This window comes from Rattus norvegicus, chromosome 13, assembly GCF_036323735.1.
Source record: "Rattus norvegicus strain BN/NHsdMcwi chromosome 13, GRCr8, whole genome shotgun sequence".
Lineage (NCBI taxonomy): Eukaryota > Metazoa > Chordata > Mammalia > Rodentia > Muridae > Rattus > Rattus norvegicus.
In genome coordinates, this window is record NC_086031.1 from 95,035,569 (window position 1) to 95,055,756 (window position 20,188).

The 20,188-nt window shown below is 48.9% G+C and overlaps 1 long non-coding RNA gene across 1 annotated transcript; it reads right to left on the reverse strand.

Moving 5' to 3' along the window:
• Positions 1-1,731: 1,731 nt before the first annotated feature.
• Positions 1,732-11,474, reverse strand: LOC102553824 (uncharacterized). The gene is made up of 2 exons (XR_359164.4): positions 2,441-11,474; positions 1,732-1,960 (listed from the first exon to the last, which is right to left on the reverse strand). It is a non-coding gene; the product is annotated as an uncharacterized LOC102553824 (long non-coding RNA).
• Positions 11,475-20,188: the final 8,714 nt, after the last annotated feature.

Sequence of the window (20,188 nt, forward strand, 5' to 3'; positions counted from 1 at the left end):
ATCATTATAAAAGCCAGGCCAGATGATGCGTATCCTTAATCTTAGCATTTAGGAGGTAGAGCCAAGAGCACTGCAAATCCAAGGTCATCATCGGAAATATAGTGAGTGTCTGGGCAACATGAGATCCTGTTAACAATAAGGAAAAAGAAAATTTTGTTTTACTGGATGTGTGTTTTGCCTGCACGGACATCTGTGCACGATCTTCTTTCAGTACTTGAAGAAGCCAGAAGAGGGCGCTGATCTCCTGGAGCTGGGGGCGAATAGTTGGGAGTTGCCATGTTGGTGCTGTGAATTGAATCCCGGTCCCCGAAATGAGTAATCAATGCTCTTAACCCTTGAGCCATCTTTCTACCCCTCCCATTTTTATAAATACAGAAATATATAAAAAGAAAGTGGAGAATCATAACAGAGTAACACACCTATCCTTGAGAAAACAAGCTAGCGGGGGTGGCCAGGACCCACTGTAGTAGGACTAAGGAACACAGAGGGAAGCCTTAGAGACCAGTTCTGCGCACCAGCTCCCTGCCCGGGCTGAGCCCTCCCGCTCCTAGTTAACCAGTATTCTTCTGGGCAAGAATACCTAGGATACTGCTGGAGTTAACTGTTTACCAAGTCCCCTTCCCGCTGGGAGAACCTCATTTCTGCCTCCCCAGGGTTGGTGCCAAGGCACTGTGGGCTCAGCAGTAATGAGACAGACAAGAAAAGTGAGCACACCGTGTTTCTGCAGGAGTGGACCGACCAAGTGCCCCCAGCCAGCCAGTGGTGGGTGGGAGTGGCTTGGCTCCTGGCCGGGTCTAAGGTCCCTGACACAAAGCGTCCTTCCAGAGGCGCACCCCTATCCTGCCACTGCTCAGGATGTGGGGAGAGGCTGGCAGAGGAAATCTGCAGCACTGCAGCAGGCAGGGCCTCCTCTTCATCCACCCCAGATAGATCAGTCCTCAGAAAAAGAGGGCCCTGGTTCCTGTCTGGATATCCTCACAGACATTTGTGATCCTTTACTACCTGAGGTGATGAGGTGATGGCCCCAGGGCAGTGCTGAGGCCCCTACCGTCCACTAACCCTTTCTTCATCTGGTGCTTTACAAAACGCCTTTCCCCATAGACAGGCTGTGCAGTGGGAGGGGAGATCCTCACCCCTATGCTCCCTTGTGTCTCTGAAGGGGGTGTCCATCATCCCACTTAATGTAAATTACACTCAAAGTAGTGGTCCTTAGAATCCAGGGCTCCAACTGCATATGTAGCAGAGAATAGCCTTGTTGGGGCACCAGTGGAAGGGGAAACCCTTGGTCCTGCCAAGGTTGGACCCCCAGTGCAGGGGAATGTGGGGGGTGGTAAAGGGGGTCGATGGGGGAACACCTGTGTGGGGGAGGGGGAGCAGGTAGGGGGCTTATGGACAGGAAACTGGGAAAGGGAATAACATTTGAAATGTAAACAAAGAAATATATCCAATAAAAAAATGTGGGAAAAAAAAGGAAAAAAAGAAGCAGAGGTAAGGGAAATATTCTATTGACAAAAGGAAAGAAAGAAAGAAAGAAAGAAAGAAAGAAAGGAAGGAAGGAAGAGATGGTCCTTAGATTGTCCCTTTCTCCTGTCTGTTTCTGTCCATGGCTGCATGTCCAGGACCTGGCACAGAGCCATGAGCACACTCAGGATGGTCCCCGAGAGAAAGTCAGCAACCAAGGAGCAAGAATACAAAAGAGCCATGAACAAGAAAAAATAAAAGGTATGAAAATAGGCTTAGCTGCTCTGGGGTTTCCTTTGTATTTATTTTTAGCAAGGATTGTGTGCCGAACTCTGCATTAAAACAGCTGATGCTACCAATCTTTGTTCCAGAGATCTGTGCGCGGCTACCTCGCAGCTTTCTGCAGCCCAAAGGGAAGGCGATGAGTTGCTTGATCCACCCAAGCTGAATCCAGACAGAGCATTCGCCTCACAGGACCTTTTCCCTCTTGTGGTACCTTCTGGAGGGAAAACAGAAGCCAAATGTTTTGGGCAGAAAGCTGGGGAGGGCTGGAGGTCTCCAGGGAGAGGCTGAAATGCCCCAGCAAGGTCTCTGCACCAGGCATCCCAAGGAGGCAGAGGAGAGACCACCACTGTTGGGTCTCAAACTCCACTTTGGATTTGCCTTGAGGATCGCCCTGCAAAGGCCCTAGAATTCTAAGAGACAGCGTGATATAGAGACTTAGCACTCTTTTTTTTTCTTCCGGAGCTGAGGACCGAACCCAGGGCCTTGCACTTGCTAGGCAAGCGCTCTACCACTGAGCTAAAACCCCAACCCGTACTATAGAGACTTTAATTAATACTCTGGTCAGTTAGCACTTGAGGTGTCCGGGGGTGTAGGTCAGAAGCCTACACTTCAGGGGTGGCTAAGCTACTGCCTTTCTACGTAAGCACCCAGAAGTGTTACAAATTCAGGTTCTTTTGCAAAGTGATTTATGTACCATCTGTGGACCGAGAGAAGGAATGATCTGGCACTTCTGCCCCAAGGAACTTCTGCAAATCCAGAAAGCGGCAGGTCGTGTGGTTCCGGGGCGCTTCTGCAGGAAAACAGCTGCGCTTCCTTCTAAGAGATCCCGTTGTGCACACCAGGCCTTGCGGCGGGTAACAACACAACGACCTCTAATTTCTGTGTCTGTGACTGGAGATAATGACAGTCGTGCAAGGTGGTGGCGAGGAAGCCACAAGCTTTCGAACATCAAATTTCTGCTGCAGCTCCCGGCGGCTGTGTAACCACAGCAAGGTCAGAACCAGGGTCCCGACCTCTCCAGGGCCCCGAGGCTCGTAGTCTCCCACTACAGGAGGATGCCCGCTTTTTTTTGAAAGCGGCGCGGCCTAGCGGCCTCTGGTAACCGATTCATGGATTCCTCTCCCTTCCCCCTCCCGCGTCCCAGCTCTAGATTTGGGTCTTGGCCTCCCGGTCACACCGCGCGCTACTCGCGGCCAATCCTCTGGGCTCTGGCGCCTTGAGCATCGGAGCAGGTCCTACCCCTGCCCTGGGCGAAGGGACCTAGAAAGCTGCCCCTCCGGCCCTTGCCTCCGGCCAGAGGCGGACACTCGTCTGGAAAAGGTCTGCCCCGCCCCCGCTCCGGCGCGGAGAGCCGCTGCCAGGAACTGCAATATTAATAGGTACAAACTTCCTGGAAAGATTTTCGTCTTCGCAGTAGATGACCCATCCTTGTCCGCCGGGGCAAGCGACCGGAGAGCCTGGAACCCACAGGAGCCGGGGACATTTGGGACTCATGGAGCCGCGGCTCAGAAGAACTGGGGTTCATTGGTTGGGGACCCACTCGGTGGGACTGGTCCAAGACGCCGCGGGGCAGGGCCGGGCTCGCCTTTGTAAACTAGGTCCGGCGCGTAGGAGCCGCGATGTCTGACTGCCTGTCCCCGGGGGCTCGCACACCCCGGGTCACCGCGCCCGTTTGCACGGGCCGTAGCTCCTCCTCCGGATCGGCTTCCGGGACCTCTGGTCATTTAGCAGCAGCACCCAAACAACTGCAGCTGGTGCCCAAAGGTGCGCGTCATTCCTTCCTCCAGGATTACCTGGCCCAGAAGCAGTTGTAGCCAAAGCCATCTCTCTCTATCCCAGTCGCTGAGAGAGGACATCAACCGCTTGGGCGCTGTGTGATCAGTCCCTGTCTGCACCTTGCGGATAGTCAGGTCCCAGTGCCCGGTACAGTGGCTGGAGTTCCCAAATCCTGTTTTCACAGCTCTGGACAGGGGCACATGTTCTGGATTGGTTTCAGGGTTTCCCCACCTGAAAGTCATCATTCATTGAAAATATTTATTGAAGCCGATGTGGTGACAAGGTTGTAATCCCAGCACTCTGGAGGCCGGGGCAACAGGATCTCCCACAGTTAAGGTCAGTCAGGTAGCGAGCCCTTGACTTAAACAAATTATCGCTACAAAGCAAACAAAAAATCCTCTTTCCCGGAACTTGAAACAAAAGACAGAATTGAAACAGACAATATGGGCAGATGGTCATGAGAGCTCAAGGAGGAGAGGCAGTAAGAGGACAGAGCCCGACAGAGCTGTGTTTGTAGACATGTTTAGGGTTGGGACTGGGTGGTTGGGAATGAGCAAGGCAGCCTTTCAGGCTCACTCACAAAGATGAAGACTGGCCTTGCTGGTTCCACCGGTGGTGTGGGATTCAGAACGGCAGTTTTGGACATGCCGAGTTTGATGCACCCATTGGATATCCAAGGGTAGTGCCGAGCAAATACTGGTCAGACAGGTCTCCATGCAGAGACTGCAGACAGAGGAAAACAGCTGGAGGAACCACCACAGCCTCCTCTGCTTATGGAGTACGTGACGTTAGAGTAATTACTTTAGATGTAGGCTCTCACTATGTAGGCGGGGCTGGCCTTGAACTTGCTGTAGATCTGGCTGGCCTCGATGCAAAGATCAGCCTGCCGCCAGCTCCTGGATGCTGTCATCCATCCCAGTCTGAACTAAAATTTTAAAATTTAACTAGTTTAAATTGACTCAGTTATTTGAAAATCTTTATTATGTCTGGATAATGTATGGATATGTAGCCTATCTGTCTGTGCACCACATGCATGCCTAGTGCCCAGGGAAGCTAAAGAGGGCATAGGATCCTCTTGGTCAGCTGGTTCCAAGTCCTCAATTACAACTCCTCCTTCTCCTCTTCTTGTTTATTTTGTTTGTTTGTGTTTTTTGTTTCCTTTTGAGGTGAGGTCTTTCTATGTACCCATGACTGATCTGGAACTCCGTAGACCAGGCTGGCCTCAAACTCACAGAGATCCTCCTGCCTCTACCTCCTGAGCGCTGGGATTAAAGGCATGCAGCACCAGGCCTGGTGCTAGTTATTCTTAAGACTAAAGGTGAGGAGGTGGGAGAGATGGCTCAGAGGTTGCAGGCTACATGCAGAGAGAACGCTATATACATAATAAATAAATCTTTTTTTTAAAAAAAAGGTGAAAGCTGGGAGCATTAAGGTGGGTCTGTGATGTGCGTTCTGGGCCTCTGATTCATCCCTGATTCCTCAACATCTCAGGTGTGTGTGTGTGTGTGTGTGTGTGTGTGTGTGTGTGTGTGTGTGTTTGCAAGCATGTGCCCGTGCACACACATAAGTGTAATCCAGGATTTCATGTAAAACAAAATACAAAGCCGTAAGGAACAGGAGTCACTGTGTGGAAGGAGACCAGGCTCTCAGGAGATGCTTCTCTCAGTACTCATTGTTAGTCCCAGGGATCCCCTCGCTTGATGCACCAAGCTGAGGAAATTTCAAGCTAGGAGCCTTGACCTGTCTGCTCGGACTGCTCAGGAGCCCTGCCCTCCGCCTCACACCACGCAATGCCATTTGGTTCTTTATCCACTGTGACTTTGTTTGCTCACACTCCCCCTGGTCCTGCTCAGTTCTTTTGGTGGCTACTAGGGAGTCCAGTGAGCAGAGAAGGGTGGAACATTCCAAGAGGAGTCAGGAAAACACAGCTGAGGTCCCGAGGCAGCAGCAGGGTCCTTGGTGATACCGGAGAAAGACCAAGGTGGAGCTGTGGTGAGCCAAGCCTGGATAGAGGTGTATTTCCCAGGAGAGAGGGGGCATTGGAGCACTGGAGAGGCATCTGTGTGCTGTCCTCTGGGAACAAGGGGACAGATGGAGGACAAGGGGCAGCTAGGATGGTGTTACATTGTCCCCCACACCCTTCCTCATCCAGTTTCCATATCCAGGCAAGAACTGACCGGCCGGGCTGGAGAGATGGCTCAGTGGTTAAGAGCACTGACTGCTCTTCCAGAGGTCCTGAGTTCAATTCCCAGCAACCACATGGTGGCTCCCGACCATCTGAAATGGGGTCTGATGCCCTCTTCTGGTGTGTCTGAAGACAGCTACAGTGTACTCATATACATAAAATAAATAAATCCTAAAAACAAAAGAAAGGAAGGAAGAAAGAAAGAACGAACCGACCTGCCTTAGAGCTAGCACTTACCAGGCAGAAAAGACTTTGCTTGCTCAGAGAGCACCAGGAAGTTCCATTTCCCACAGCCCTGACCTCTGGCTAATGGACTAGCATTGCCCTGTCAGCTGCAAGTGGAAGCGACCTGTGTCACTTCTTTGTCACCCGTGTCACAAGCATAAGTGCTCTGTGCCCTGTCTCCCATGCCAGAGTGAATGGTAATTGCCCATGAGTTGGCTCTTCTGGGAGTCTGGATGCCTGAGGCACTGAGTAGGTAGGGCAGAGCTTGGCTCTCCACGCCCCCTCCCTACTCAGTGGCCATAGAACTCAGTTGACTGATAAACATGTCTGAATGTCGTCACTGATCTGTGGCTGACTCCCAGCCACAGAACCTGGTTGGGAGTGACTTTCAGATCAGGTGCAGGGGCCTTGCCTCTCAGCGGCTTCCTCCACTCCCACTGCTCCTGGGTTAGGTAGAGCAGGGCAGGTAGCAGGCATGTATCGCTCCTAAAGGGAGAGTTGGCTGAGACTTTGCAGAGTGCAAGGGTCACAGCTCTGGGTCTGTTGCCCAGTGAGCTGAGCTGCCTGGGTACATGCACTGCTGGGACTCTAGATGAGAGGACATGGGGTGTGGAAAGAGGCCAGAGACAAGCAGGAGTAGGCAGAGAGAAGCAAGAACAGCAGGGACTCCTCCAAGGCACTGGCCCTGTGTCAGGAAGGAGAGGGGCCAGACAGTAGATTGGGCCTCGAGGCTGGAAGAGCCTCCTTACTGTGTTGACATCTTGCCAGGCACTTCTGGTCACATGACCTCTTCACTTTATAACCTATAATAAAGCTGTGTGTGGTCGTGAACCCCTTTAATTCCAGTACTTGGGAGGACTGCCATATGTCACGGGCCAACCCGAGCTTCCTGGTGAGCTTCTCAAGGCAAACAGAAATGACAATACAAGCACACACGAATACACTCGAAAATACTAAAACCACACATGAACCCCCACAGGCAAGCACGTGTACAGATACCAATGTTTTTACGTGTACAGATACCAATGTTTTTACGTGTACAGATACCAATGCTGGAGAGATGGCTCAGCGGTTAAGAGCACTGACTGCTCTTCCAGAGGTCATGAGTTCAAATCCCAGCAACCACATGGTGGCTCACAACCATCTGTAACAAGATCTGATGCCCTCTTCTGGTGTGTCTGAAGACAGTGACAGTGTATTTATCATATATAAAATGAATAAATAAAATCTTTAAAAAAAAACACACTCACAAATGTACACAAAGCTCACAAACACAGATAAAAACACAGGCATACACGAAGACACGGGTCACACACTGACGTGAGAACAGCCTCTTTTCATGTTGATACCTTCCTCTTAGCTCTGCTGACCCTCATTCCCCAGAACTCTGCCTTCCTTCCCAGTTGTCCAGTTTGTGGAAACCGAGGCCTGTGCGAGCTCCCCTCCCTGAGATAAACGTCTTTCCAAGTTCATCTGAGCCCTGACATGGACTCTCGAGCCAGAGTCTCTCTTCTTCTATGTCCCCTGCCTCTCTGAGGCACAGAAAAGGGATGGTCGGTCCCTTTTTCAGAGACTGTGTCTCACATAGGGTGAACATCTGACAAATCAGGGCAGAAATCTTGCTGAGGGAGGGAAGAGGGATATATTCTAGGCAAGGATTCTAAGAGTGTGTGTGTGTGTGTGTGTGTGTGTGTGTGTGTGTGTGTGTGTGTATGTGTTGTAGGGGGAGGGCGGTGTGTGTGTGTATGTGTGTGTATCTGTGTGTGTGTATATGTGTTGTAGGGGGAGGGCGGTGTGTGTGTGTGTATGTGTTGCAGGGGGAGGGTGGTGTGGTGTGTGTGTGTGTGTGTGTTAGTGCAGGGTCTTAATATATATATATATATATAGCCTGGAACTTGCTATGTAGACCAGGCTGGCCTCAAACTGACAGAGATCCACCTGCCTCTGCCTCTCGAGTGCTACGATTAAAGACATGTGCCACCATGTCTAGCTAAGACATGATATTGATTCTGTTTTTTTGAGACAAGGTTTCTCTGTGTAGCCCTGGCTGACCTGGAACTCACTCTGTAGTAGACTGGGCCATCCTCAAATTCAGAGATCCACTTGCTTCTGTCTGGGATTAAAGGTGTATGGCCAGCACCAGCCAGGGAAGACATGATTTTTGAACTGAGGTTTCCTTGGGGAAAGAGGGCTTTGGCCACAGAGAATTTGTGGTCAGCAGCGGGGGGAAAATGTACCAGCTCTGAGCAAAGGTGTTAAGGATGCAGTAATGACCCTGATTAGGGTCCTGCTTTTCTTCATCTCTCTGCATAATCTCCCTTCAGTCCCTGCCTCCCTTTCTAGCCAAGGGAAAGGTCCTGGCTGTACCAGGTACTGGGCTCAGACTCCACACATTCCTCCACCCGGAGAGGCAGATATGAGGGTGCAATTCTACAGGCCAAGTCACTGAGGCATAGAGAGACCAAGACCTGAGACCTTCTCAAGAGAGGACGGTACACACTCAATTCAGGTGTTCATGTCACCCTTTCTGCTCCACGGGACCTGGAGCAGCCTGTGCCTCTCACTCAGTTTTGAACAAACTTGGAGGCTGGTCCTTCGCCTATCTTACTTTCCTTTTCCCTTCCATGTTGTCGGAGTCGAGGTATTCTTGGTCATCAGCCAAATGGGCCCTGCACAGTGCCCTTGGTAATGGAAGCCATGACAGTGCCAGCCTTAAGTGGCTCAGTAGCTTTACTTTCAAACCTCTCAGTGGGTTCTGTTTATACTGCCAGCCCTGAATGTGTCTGCCAATGCGTCAAAGGACTCGACAGTGTCACAGTAAGCCATTGGGACAGGGTATCACTCAGGCTTGATGGTTTACCGACAGCCTGATTTCTGTGCTAAAACAGAGACCCAGTAAACAGCAGCCACATTTGGTTGCAGTCCCTCGGAGGACAGGATCCTGTCTTTGCTGGGAGGATCATTCCCAGCTCAGTCACCCACGACATTCCATTAGCTCATGGGGTCCCAAGAGAGGCAGGGTGACTGGTGATCTAATTATGTCATTGAAGGAGTGGTGGCTCCCCAGGTTCCACATGACCAAGGCCACATGGCTAATGCCAGGGCAGTTGACATTGGGACTCAGGGCTCTCTGACCCCAAAGTCCACATTTTCTTCCTTCTAGCAAGCCCTGGGGCTGAGGAGGTGGGGGCTTCACATGCAGTCTGACAAAGCAGGGCCTGAGGTCTCCAGGCAGTTGACTCTTAAGAACCTTCCTGGCCTCACAGCCGCAGGTCTCTTAAGCTCCTTACCAAATAGCTTTCTGAGCAGTGTCTTTCTAGGATTATGGCTGGCTGGCTTCTGGTAGTTCTGAACATTGTAACCCGCCCTACTCCTTCAGGCTCTGACTTCTGGTGGCTGGAGAGATTGATTAGTGGATGAATGTTTGCTGCATAAGCCCAAGAATCTGAGTTCAGACAGGTGTCTGCAACCTTAGCACTGTGTGTGTGTGTGTGTGTGTGTACCTGCATTCATGGGTGCACATATGTGTGCATCTGTGTATGTACATGCATGCATGGGTGCATGTGTGTGTGCATCTGTGTGTGTGTACATGCATTCATGGGTACACATATGTGTGCATCTGTGTGTATGTACATGCATGCATGGGTGCATGTGTGTGTGCATCTGTGTGTGTGTACATGCATTCATGGGTACACATATGTGTGCATCTGTGTGTATGTACATGCATGCATGGGTGCATGTGTGTGTGCATCTGTGTGTGTGCATGCATGCATGGGTGCACATATGTGTGCATCTGTGTGTATGTACATGCATGCATGGGTGCATGGGTGTGTGCATCTGTGTGTATGTACATGCATGCATGGGTGCATGTGTGTGCATCTGTGTGTGTGCATGCATGCATGGGTGCACATATGTGTGCATCTGTGTGTATGTACATGCATGCATGGGTGCATGGGTGTGTGCATCTGTGTGTATGTACATGCATGCATGGGTGTGTGCATCTGTGTGTATGTGTGTGTACATACATGCATGGGTGCATGTGTGTGTGTATATCTGTGTGTATGTGTGTATGTATGTGTACACAGAGACTGGAGCTTGCTGGCCAGAAAATCCCTACATCATGTTGTTGCAGGGACTCCATTTATCCTGCTATAGAACTCTGCAAAACAGAACTCACTAGAACTGTCTCCAAAAGTAGGAAGACCCTCAGTGCCCTTCAGGGTATAAAAAGAGAGGGCTGGAGAGTGGAATTAGCTCGGAGGTGGAGTGTTGGCCTAGCATGTATGGGACCCTGGGTTCCAACCCTAGCATTCAAACATAAAATGAAAAATAAAAACTTCAAAAGAGAGAAAAGAACACGTTCCCGGACATGAGGAAGAAATTGATTTATATCCTTAGGAATCTGCGCCAAAGGCAGATTTGAGAGGAGTCACCGTTTCCTAATCACCTACTGTGTTGTTGGAAAACTAATCTAGGCATTGTATGTATTCGTGTGTGAGGGCACACGAACATGTGTAGCATGCTTAATTCTGATTGTCAATTTAATTAGATCAGGAGTCAGCTACAGTAACACCCTGGGCATGTCTGTGAGGCATTTCTAGGAAGGATTAACCAGAGTCAATGGGCCCTGCCCTGGAGTGTGGGTGATTACATGGCAGTCCAGATTTAAGGTCTGAAGGACTTTTCTTTCTTTCTTTTCTTCTTTCTCTTTCTTTTTGTATTTTTTTTAAAGATTTTATTTATTTACTTTATGTATGTGAGTACACTGTCACTGTCTTCAGACACACCAGAAGAGGGCATCAGATCCCATTACAGATGGTTGCGAGCCACCATGTGGTTGCTGGGAATTGAACTCATGACCTCTGGAAGAGCAGTCAGTGCTCTTAACCACTGAGCCATCTCTCCAGCCCTTGTTTTTGTATTTTAAGACAGGGTTTCTTTGTGTAGCCCTCTGTTCAAGCTCAAGAGATCTACCTGCCTTTGCTTTCAGGGAGTGCTGGGATTAAAGGTGTGTACACCAACCCGTCCTGGCCTGAGACACCTTTTAGAGATCTAGAAGGAATGCTTTAACTGAGGAATTACTTTGACCATAGTGGCCTAAGGGCATGTCTGTGGGTAGGATTATCTTGGTTTTGTGTTGTTTGTATTCCCCCATGTGCCACCCCAAGGGTTTCTTTGTATAGCCTTGGCTGTCCTAAAACTTGCTGTGTAGACCAGGCTGGCCTTGAACTCACAGAAATCCACCTCCCTCTGCCTCCCTAAAGTGCTGGGTTGAAAGGCCACCACTGCCTGACATTTGAGTGTTAAGAGGGGGCTCAGCGGGCTGGAGAGATGGCTCAGTGGCTAAGAGCACCGACTGCTCTTCCAGAGGTCTTGAGTTCAAATCCCAGCAACCACATGGTGGCTCACAACCATCTGTAATGGGATCCAATGCCCTCTTCTGGTGTGTCTGAGGACAGCTACAGTGTACTTATATGCAAAATAAATAAATAAATCTAAAAAAAAAAAAAAAAGAGGGGGCTCAGCCCCTGTAGGAAGGTGTCATTCCCTGGACGATGCTTCTTGAACTGTATTAAGTTGTTTCAGAGAGAGAGAGAGAGAGAGAGAGAGAGAGAGAGAGAGAGAGAGAGAGAGAGAGAGTTTATAGGTGCACCTAAGAGTACAAGTGCATGTGTGCATAGACAATATTGATGTCTTCCTCAATTGTTTCTCCATTTTTTTTCTGAGACAGGGTCTCTCTATGTAGCCCTGGTTGTCCTCATACTTGCTATGTAGATCAGGCTAGCCTCATTCACAGAGATCACTCTGCTTCTCGAGTGCTGAGATGCAAGTCATGTGCCCCTGTACATAGACACCTTATTTCTCTCATTAGACCTGAAGCTCACCAGTTGGCTAGACTGGTTGGCCAGTAAGCGATAGAGCTGGGCACTGGGATTGCAGGTACGTGCCCCGGCATTCAGCTCTTTACGTGGTGCTAGGGGTCTGAACTCAAATCTCCACTCACGCTTGTACATCAGGCCAACACCTACACCCACTCTTTGTAATTTTCACAGCAATCCTGTGAGGGGGCCTGTTGTCAACCCCAGTTTTGAGGACATCAAGGGCTTACAGCTGCCGTTTCTGCAAAGGCAGGAAGCATGGTTTCTCTCCACATTTTCATGTTTCTGAAATTGGGTTGCAGGCTAGAGAAACGGCTCAGTAGGTAAAGTGCTTCCTGCACAAGTATGAGGACCTGAGTTCGAATCCCCAGGACTCACATAAAAGCCAGATGGTCAACGTGAGCTGTGATAGCACTAGCGCTCTCACAGGATGATGGGAGGCAAGGGTGGCGAAAGAACAGACACCCACAGCTGGCCCGGTGCTCACAGCAGGGAACAATAGAGACCCCATCCCAGCAAGATAGAAGATAAGGACCAACATGTGGGCTGTCCTCAGACTGCCACATGTGCAGTATGGTGTACACGTGCCCATATTCACACATGTGAAATACACGTATGCAACACACACACACACACACACACACACACACACACCAGGAGCTTGCTATAGCTTATTTGATGACATCCTCCCACTTTTTTTTTTTTTTTGAGATCTGGGTTTTGAATCTGGACCTTCAGTATGCTGGGCAATTGCTCTACCACTATGCCACATGGCCTTATTTTGAGACAAGGTCTCATTAAGTTGATCAGAATCTGTACCCCATGTAGGTCTTGAAGGTGTGATCTCCTGCTTCAGCTTGGAAAGAGGCAGAGTTGGGGTCAATCTAAGGCAGTGGGAAAATCCCACCACGAACCTCCAAGCACAAAGACCCCTCTCTTCCAGGGAGGGCAAGGCCAGTTTAGTTCCCAGAGCAACTGCAAGTCAAAGGTCAGACAAAGCCACTGTGACTCCCAACCGACCCCCCCCTTTTTTTTTCTTTTTTTCGGAGCTGGGGACCGAACCCAGGGCCTTCCGCTCGATAGGCAAGCGCTCTACCACTGAGCTAAATCCCCAACCCCCCGACCCCCCTTTGACTCCCAACTGTCCCCCCTGGAAAGTCCAGAATGATCCATTGACCACGAGTCAGTTTGAAGGTCACTTTGCCCCACTGATAGTACTCTGCCTAGTTACCAACTTTGAATTCTGCCCCAGTTGTTTGCAAGGTACATAACTCCCTGTTAGAGTCTGCTCAGGGTCGCCCTCTCTGACAGGGAGTCGACCCCAAAGCATTGGAATAAAGCTCCTCTTGCTTTTGCATCAATTACCACCTCCGTGAGTCTCAATCAAGGGGTCCCGGACAGGGGTCAGTTTGGACCTCACATTGGGATTACAAGTGTATGCCAGGAGACAGGACTGCATTTTGAGGCAGGGTTTCACCACGTAGCCCAGGCTGGCCTGGAATCCTCTGTGCAGACCAAGCTGATGCTGGGCACACAGAATTGCCTGCCTCCTAAGTGCTGGGAGTGAGGCATGCCGAGTGTGAGGGTGTGTCTCAAAGCAGCGCCGTCCTGACTCCAGTGGGTATTGAGTGTCTTATCTTAACAACCTCCTTCGCAAGTTCACCTTTGTCATTCAGAACTTTGGGTTGCAAGTCGTGTAACTTTCTCTCAAAGAAAGAACAATGATTGGCTCAGTACATGGGTTGCTGGGCACAGGTGACTGGGAGGAAGACCTCCCAGTGGAAGACCAGCAGGGACCCTGAGAATGGGATTCAACCCTGTTAGGTTTCTAGAAACAATTCTTTTTCTCGAATTATACATACATACATACATACATACATACATACATACATACATACATATATATATATGAGCTGTCTTCAGACACACCAGAAGAGGGCATCAGATCCCATTACAGATGGTTGTGAGCCACCACGTGGTTGCTGGGAATTGAACTCAGGACCTCTGGAAGAGCAAGTCAGTGCTCTTAACCACTGAGCCATCTCACCAGCCCCCTGTTAGATTTCTGCCCATCTTTTATCTCTGCTCAATTTACCAATAGGCTTCCTCTCCCCTGAGGAAGCCCCAAATGTAGCAATCAATCAGAAGGAAAAGAACCCAGGAGATATGCTCCAGTGCCTCTGTATCAATCTTAGGGAAAAGTCCAGGTTGGCCTTCCTCGGGTCACATGCCTATCTCTGTCCAATCCTTGTAGCTGGAGAAGAAAGTGTCACAATGATCCAACTGCCATTGGCCCACCCTTTCCTATAGCCAGGAAACCTCACTGGAAGTGGGTAGGAGTGAGCTGGCATTTAGCACTGTAGCACCCAATGGTCATCTTCAAGGAATGCTACCCGTTGCCCCGGAGACAGGAGGATCTTAGGAAGAACATCGGAAGTCTATGTGTTCCCCTTCTCTTGTGAAGTGGTATTCTAAAGTTGTTAACCACAGAAAACGATGCTGTTTGAAGGATTTAATAAAGCAATGAAATAGGCACATAATATGCTAGATGTGATTATGTTTAAGCATCCCATCCAGGAAGGATGTGTTTGTAGACAGATCTTTAGCAGAAACATGAGAAAGCTTTTAGGAAACTGAACCTGGGAATTTGTCACGTAGCATTTAAGCCCCGAAGTTCTGGCTTTTTAACTCTGGCTTGAGATTGTAGGAACTCTTTTGTTCTCCCATATCTTCATTTCTGTTCCTGTTGTTGTTGATGGTGATAAAATAACCCAACAAAAGCAACCTTAGGAGAAAGGGCTAGGGGGATGGAGGGCTAGGGGGATGGAGGGCTAGGGGGATGGAGAGATGGCTCAGAGGTTAAGAGCAGTGACTGCTCTTTTAAAGGTCCCGAGTTCAATTTCCAGTAACCACATGGTGGCTCACGACCATCTGTAAAGGGATCTGATGCCTTCTTTTTGGTGTGTTTGAAGAGAGTGACAGTGTACTCATATACTTAAAATAAATTAATAATTCTTTAAAACAAAAAAGGAGAAAGGTTTAATTTGGTTCACAGCTTCAGGTTACAGTCTATCATTGTAGGGGAGTCAAGGCAGCAGGAAGTTGAAGCAGCCGGTCACATGACATCCACAAGCCAAGAGCAGAGAACCATGAATTCAGGCATGTACACTCATATTCACCTTGCTTTTTTCACTCAGACAGTTCAGAAGCTCCCTGTCTAGGGAATGGTGTCACCCACAGTGGGCAAATCTTCCCACCTCAATTAATATAATCAAGACAAGGCCCCACAGACGTAACTACAAGACAAACCATTTGACATAATTCCTCACTTAGACTCCCTTCTCCAGGTGACTCCACATTGTGTCAAGCCAACACCCTACAGAGACGACCACCTTCCTTCCTCCATCTGTCTTTTCTCAGTTGCCTGCTGTTTCAGTTGCCTCTCATTTCCAGTCATCCAAATCCTACCTTTTCCTTAAGGTCATCATCAGATTTTCAGGGTCTTCCCCAAAAGCTCCATCCTTTTCTGTTGTTGCTTTGTCTTGTCTTGTCTCTGTTGTTGCTGGCTGGTTCATTTTTGAGACCCGGATTCTCTGTGTAGCCCTGGCTGTGCTGGAACTCACTCTGAAGACCAGGCTGGCCTTAAAAAGATCCACCTGCCTCTATTTCCCCGACTGCTGGGATTAAAGGCATGTGCCACCACAAACTGGTCCAAGGGCTCTATTTTAAGGCCACTTTCTGCTCTTCTGGATTCTCACAGACCCTTGTTAGGACCAGTAACATGGCAGGGTAACTTCTGAACAGTGCTTGGCTTTTCCTAGTTTTGGGAATCCAGCGTCTCTGTGATTTTGGTTTAGGCAGGGTTGAATCACAGGAGTTGTGACACTTACACCGTTTGTATGAATTAGGGTACAGATTAAGTTGGTACAGCAGAGTCCCCCAAAAGGCTATCCAAACCAGACTAGCTATTTTCTCTCACACTCAACCTAAAGACAGTAGCAGTGATCACAGCTGGGTGAGCTGTTGTACTTCACATGGGCCATAGATCTAGAATGTTCCCTAAAGGCCGTCCTGTCGAAGGCTTCCAGTGTGGTATTCATTGGAAGCTGCTGGAAATATTTTTAGAGGTGGGCCCATTAAGAAGAGCCTGGGTCATTGGCAATGTGTCCTCGAAGGAGTCCCCTCTTTCTTTGCCTTTGGCCCCATGAGGTGCCACTGTATGCTTCTGCCATGACATGCTATTGTCTCCCCAGAAACCCAAAAAGCTATGGGCCTACTGGACTGAGGAGTGAAACTGTGAGCCCAAAGAAGTCTTTTCCCTTGCTTTCTCTCGGCTGCTGGCCACAGCAATGAGAGCTATAATGTCAGGACCACCTCGGAAGCAGGGGTCCTCTGTGTTCTGTTCTTTTGTCCCCAGGGTTTCTGTTCTCATCCACAAGCTCCTTCTAACTTGGTTCCAGCCCATGAACAAGGGAAGTTTAGAAAGCGTATGTCTAGATCCACCCATAGTGGTTTCACAGCTGTCACCTCAGTCCTCGGGATGTGGAAACTCGAGGACTACAATGAGTTCAAGCTTGAAAATGGGAGGCACCATTCCAGTTACATCCCATATGGAATTACATGGATGCATGTAGCTGAAAGGAACTCTGGGAACTTCAGTTGGTCTCCAGCTATAGTAACGCGTTTCAGATGGTTCAGACTGCAAGCCTGATGGCTTTAGTTCAAGGCCTGGAACCCATGTGAAAACGGAAGAAGAGACAATTCCTTAAAGTTGTCCTCTGACTTCTGTGCACACTATGATAGTAATGTGCACCTCCCCTCCTCCCCATCGCCTTACTCCCTCCTCCCTCTATCTCACACACACACACACACACACACACACACACACACACACATAATAATAATAATAATAATAATAATAATAATAATAAAATAAATTATAACAAGATTGGCTGGAAAGCTGGGTGGGAGGCAGAGATAGGGGGATTTTTGTGAGTTTAAGGACAGCCTGGTTTACGTAGTGAGTTCCAGGACAGCCTGAAGTACATAAGAAAACAAAACAAAACAAGATTGGCTGGCAAGATGGTTCAGTAGGTCTAGCACTTGCTGCCAAGTCTGACAACACAAGTTTGATCCCCACTACCCTCTGTAGAAGGGGAGAACTGACTCCTTCAAGTTGTCCTTTGATCTCCACTCCCCCCGTAAATCCATACATAAATGCATGTATATGCTTTTACAAAACACAGTTACTATTGGAAAATGTATATTTAGTATGTCACTAGCTATTTTAGTTCTAGTTTTAGATTATGGTGAATGTTCCAGCAGACAGGAGGACCGGCTGAAACCAGCCTCGTGGACTGAGCAACTCCTAGACGTTTGGATTTCCCATTTCCAGCTGCCCATTGTTGGGCTAGTTGGACTGTGCATTGTAAGTCATTACAATAAATTCACTTAATGTATAGAGACATTCCATAAGTTCTGTGACTCTAGAGGACCCTGACTGAGCTGGAATCCTGAAGAGGTAGGTTCCAACAGAAGTGTTGGCAAGTAAGTGCAAGCAGGCAGAGAAGAGTGAGTCTTCTTTCTTCCAATGTCCTTACACAGGCCTCCAGGAGGCGTGGCTCAGGTAAAGGTGTGTACCACCATTCCTGGATCTGGGACTTGCTTTGTCCCAGGCTGATTTTGAACTCAGAGATTTGCTTGCCTCAGTCTTCTGGGATTAAAGGTGTGTACTACCTTGTCTGGGCCTAAGCTTTTCGTGGCCACTATGCCTCAAGATCTCCATGCCAAGATCCAGGTCAGAAGCTTGTGTCTTCCAGCCTCAAGATCTGGATCACAGGTGAACCCTCCAATTCTGGATTTTAATTCATTCCAGATGTAGTCAAGTTGACAGCCAGGAATAGCCATCTCACACAGGATTTGAACCCTGATCCTCATGTTACTTCTTCTTCCTCCTCTCCTTTCCCTTCTTCCTTGAAATGTAGCATTTCTTAAAAGATTTATCTATCTATCTATCTATTTATTTATTATGTATATAAGTACACTGTCGCTGTGTTCAGACACACCAGCAAAGGGCATCGGATCCCATTACAGATGGTTGTGAGCCACCATGAGGTTGCTGGGAATTTGAACTCAGGACCTCTGGGAGAGCAGTCAGATGGGGGTATTTCTATACAGCTCTGGCAGATGTAAAATGTGTAGCAATCCCCTTGCCTGAGCCTCGCACATGCTGGAATTGCAAGGGCACATCCACCAAGACACCTGACATTTTATTTTAAATCCTAAACACTTTGTTTTACTTACAGAGGGAAAAAAAAAACCCCACAATATATCAGCTTACCCCAGACACCATTGTTTAGGACATTTTATTTAGTTAAAAAATAAGAAGTAAGACGTTACTAACATTAAGAGAATGTGTTAAAGAAACATAGCAAGTGGGGTTGGGGATTTAGCTCAGTGGTAGAGCGCTTGCCTAGCAAGCGCAAGGGCCTGGGTTCGGTCCCCAGCTCCGAAAAAAAATAAAAAAGAAAAAAGAAAAAAGAAAAGAAACATAGCAAGAAAATAATTTGGGGTAAAACCCAGAGCAATAAAATTCTCTGCTGTAATGTAGCAGTAGTGCGTGCGTGCGTGCGTGCGTGTGTGTGCCTCTGTGTGTGTGTGTGCCTCTGTGTGTGTGTGTGTGTGTGTGTGCATGTATATGTAGGTGGTGAGTGCCTGTGTATGTTGCATGTATGTGTGTCTCTGTGTAAGCCAGAAACTGACTTCCCTAATCCGCATGCATCAGATGCCAGTATAGATGGTTATTGAACTCAGGACCTCTGGAAGAGCAGCCGGGTGCTCTTAACTGTTGAGCCACCTCTCCAGTCACTTCACTTTGACTTTTTAGGCAGGGGCTTCCCAGTCTCTCCCTGAGCCTAGAGCTCCAGTTTTGCTAGGCTGGCTGACCAACCCCCTGGGGTCCTCCTGTCTCTGCCTCCCCAGCATCGGATTACAGGCATATTCTATCACAAGGACACCCCATTCATCATAAGCACACCCCATTCATCCCAGGCACACCCCATTCATCACAGGCATACACTAGCATGCCTGGCTTTTCACAGGTGCTGAAGATCTGAGTTCAGATCCTCAGGTTTGGGCCTCGGGTACTTTGCTAGGCTTAAACTTGCTAAAGTAGCTCAGGCTGGTTTTGAACTCAGGTCTTCAACCCTGAGTTCATGCTGGGATTATAGGAGTGTAGCAACCCTTGCAGCTTCACTTGACCCCGTGATCCGGCAGCTCCAACAACAGTTAAAGTGGCTCTGGCCAGTGGAGACATTGGTTGCAAGCTCTACTGAGAGAGAAGTGTAACCCACACCTCCAGGGTTAGGAGGGTAAGTGTGTAGTGCGTTTGCAGATGGCCATCAATTCCTGGCCCTGGGTCGTCACTGAGCGGTCAGCATGCCCCGAATTGTCCTCTCACTCACCAAGCCATGTGCTGGGCTCGAACAGCAGCAGTCTGTCACCCTGTGGAGGTGGCATGTGAGAGCTCTGCACTGGCAGGTGCAGAAGGCCCCGGTAAGCTGTGTGAGCAGGTGGCTCAAATGCCTTCCACGGTGACTCTTGCTTCACTGACTCTGTCCCTAGGACCTCAAAGGTTGTTCCTTGGGATCAGTTGGCTGAGAAGGAATGGATTCAGGCCTGCCTTACAGATGGCACGGCAGGATGTGGTGGCACCAACAGTAAGTGGACAGCTGAAGCCCTCAGCCCCGCTCCAGGTGGACCTGCAGAACTGGGGGGAAAGAATGTCTCGCCGTGGGCAGGTCGTCAAGAGGCGTGTGTATTTGTGTGCCTGCCCTGAACTGAGAGAGGGATGGAGGTGGGGATCTACAATGACTCGGAGGCGAGGGAGGAAAACAACTGCTGTCAGGTGACCAGGCTAGACAGAGGATGTGGCTGGATCTCTCCAGACAGGCACAGCATGTGAAAAAGGTATCTGTGTCACAGGTGTTCACTTTATGAGTCAGCACCCCTCTCCCCCTCTAAAAAGTGCCTGAGACAATTAGGTTAACAAAAAGAAAGGTAGGGCTGGACCGATGGCTCAGAGGTTAAGAGCACTGACTGCTTCCAGAGAGGTGCTGAGTTCAAATCCCAGCAACCACATGGTCGTTCACAGCCATCTATACTGGAGTCTGATGCCCAATTCTGGCATGCAGGCATACATGCAGACAGAACACTGTATGAATGAATGAATGAGTGAATGAATGAGAAGAAAGGTTTATCTGGACTCAGGTTTGGATGTTTGGATGTTTTTAGGCTGTTTTCTCTGGGCCTGTGGCAAGGCAGCATACTATGTTGGGTGCCCTTACTTAAAGTTAGGAACAAGAAAAGAACACCCCTT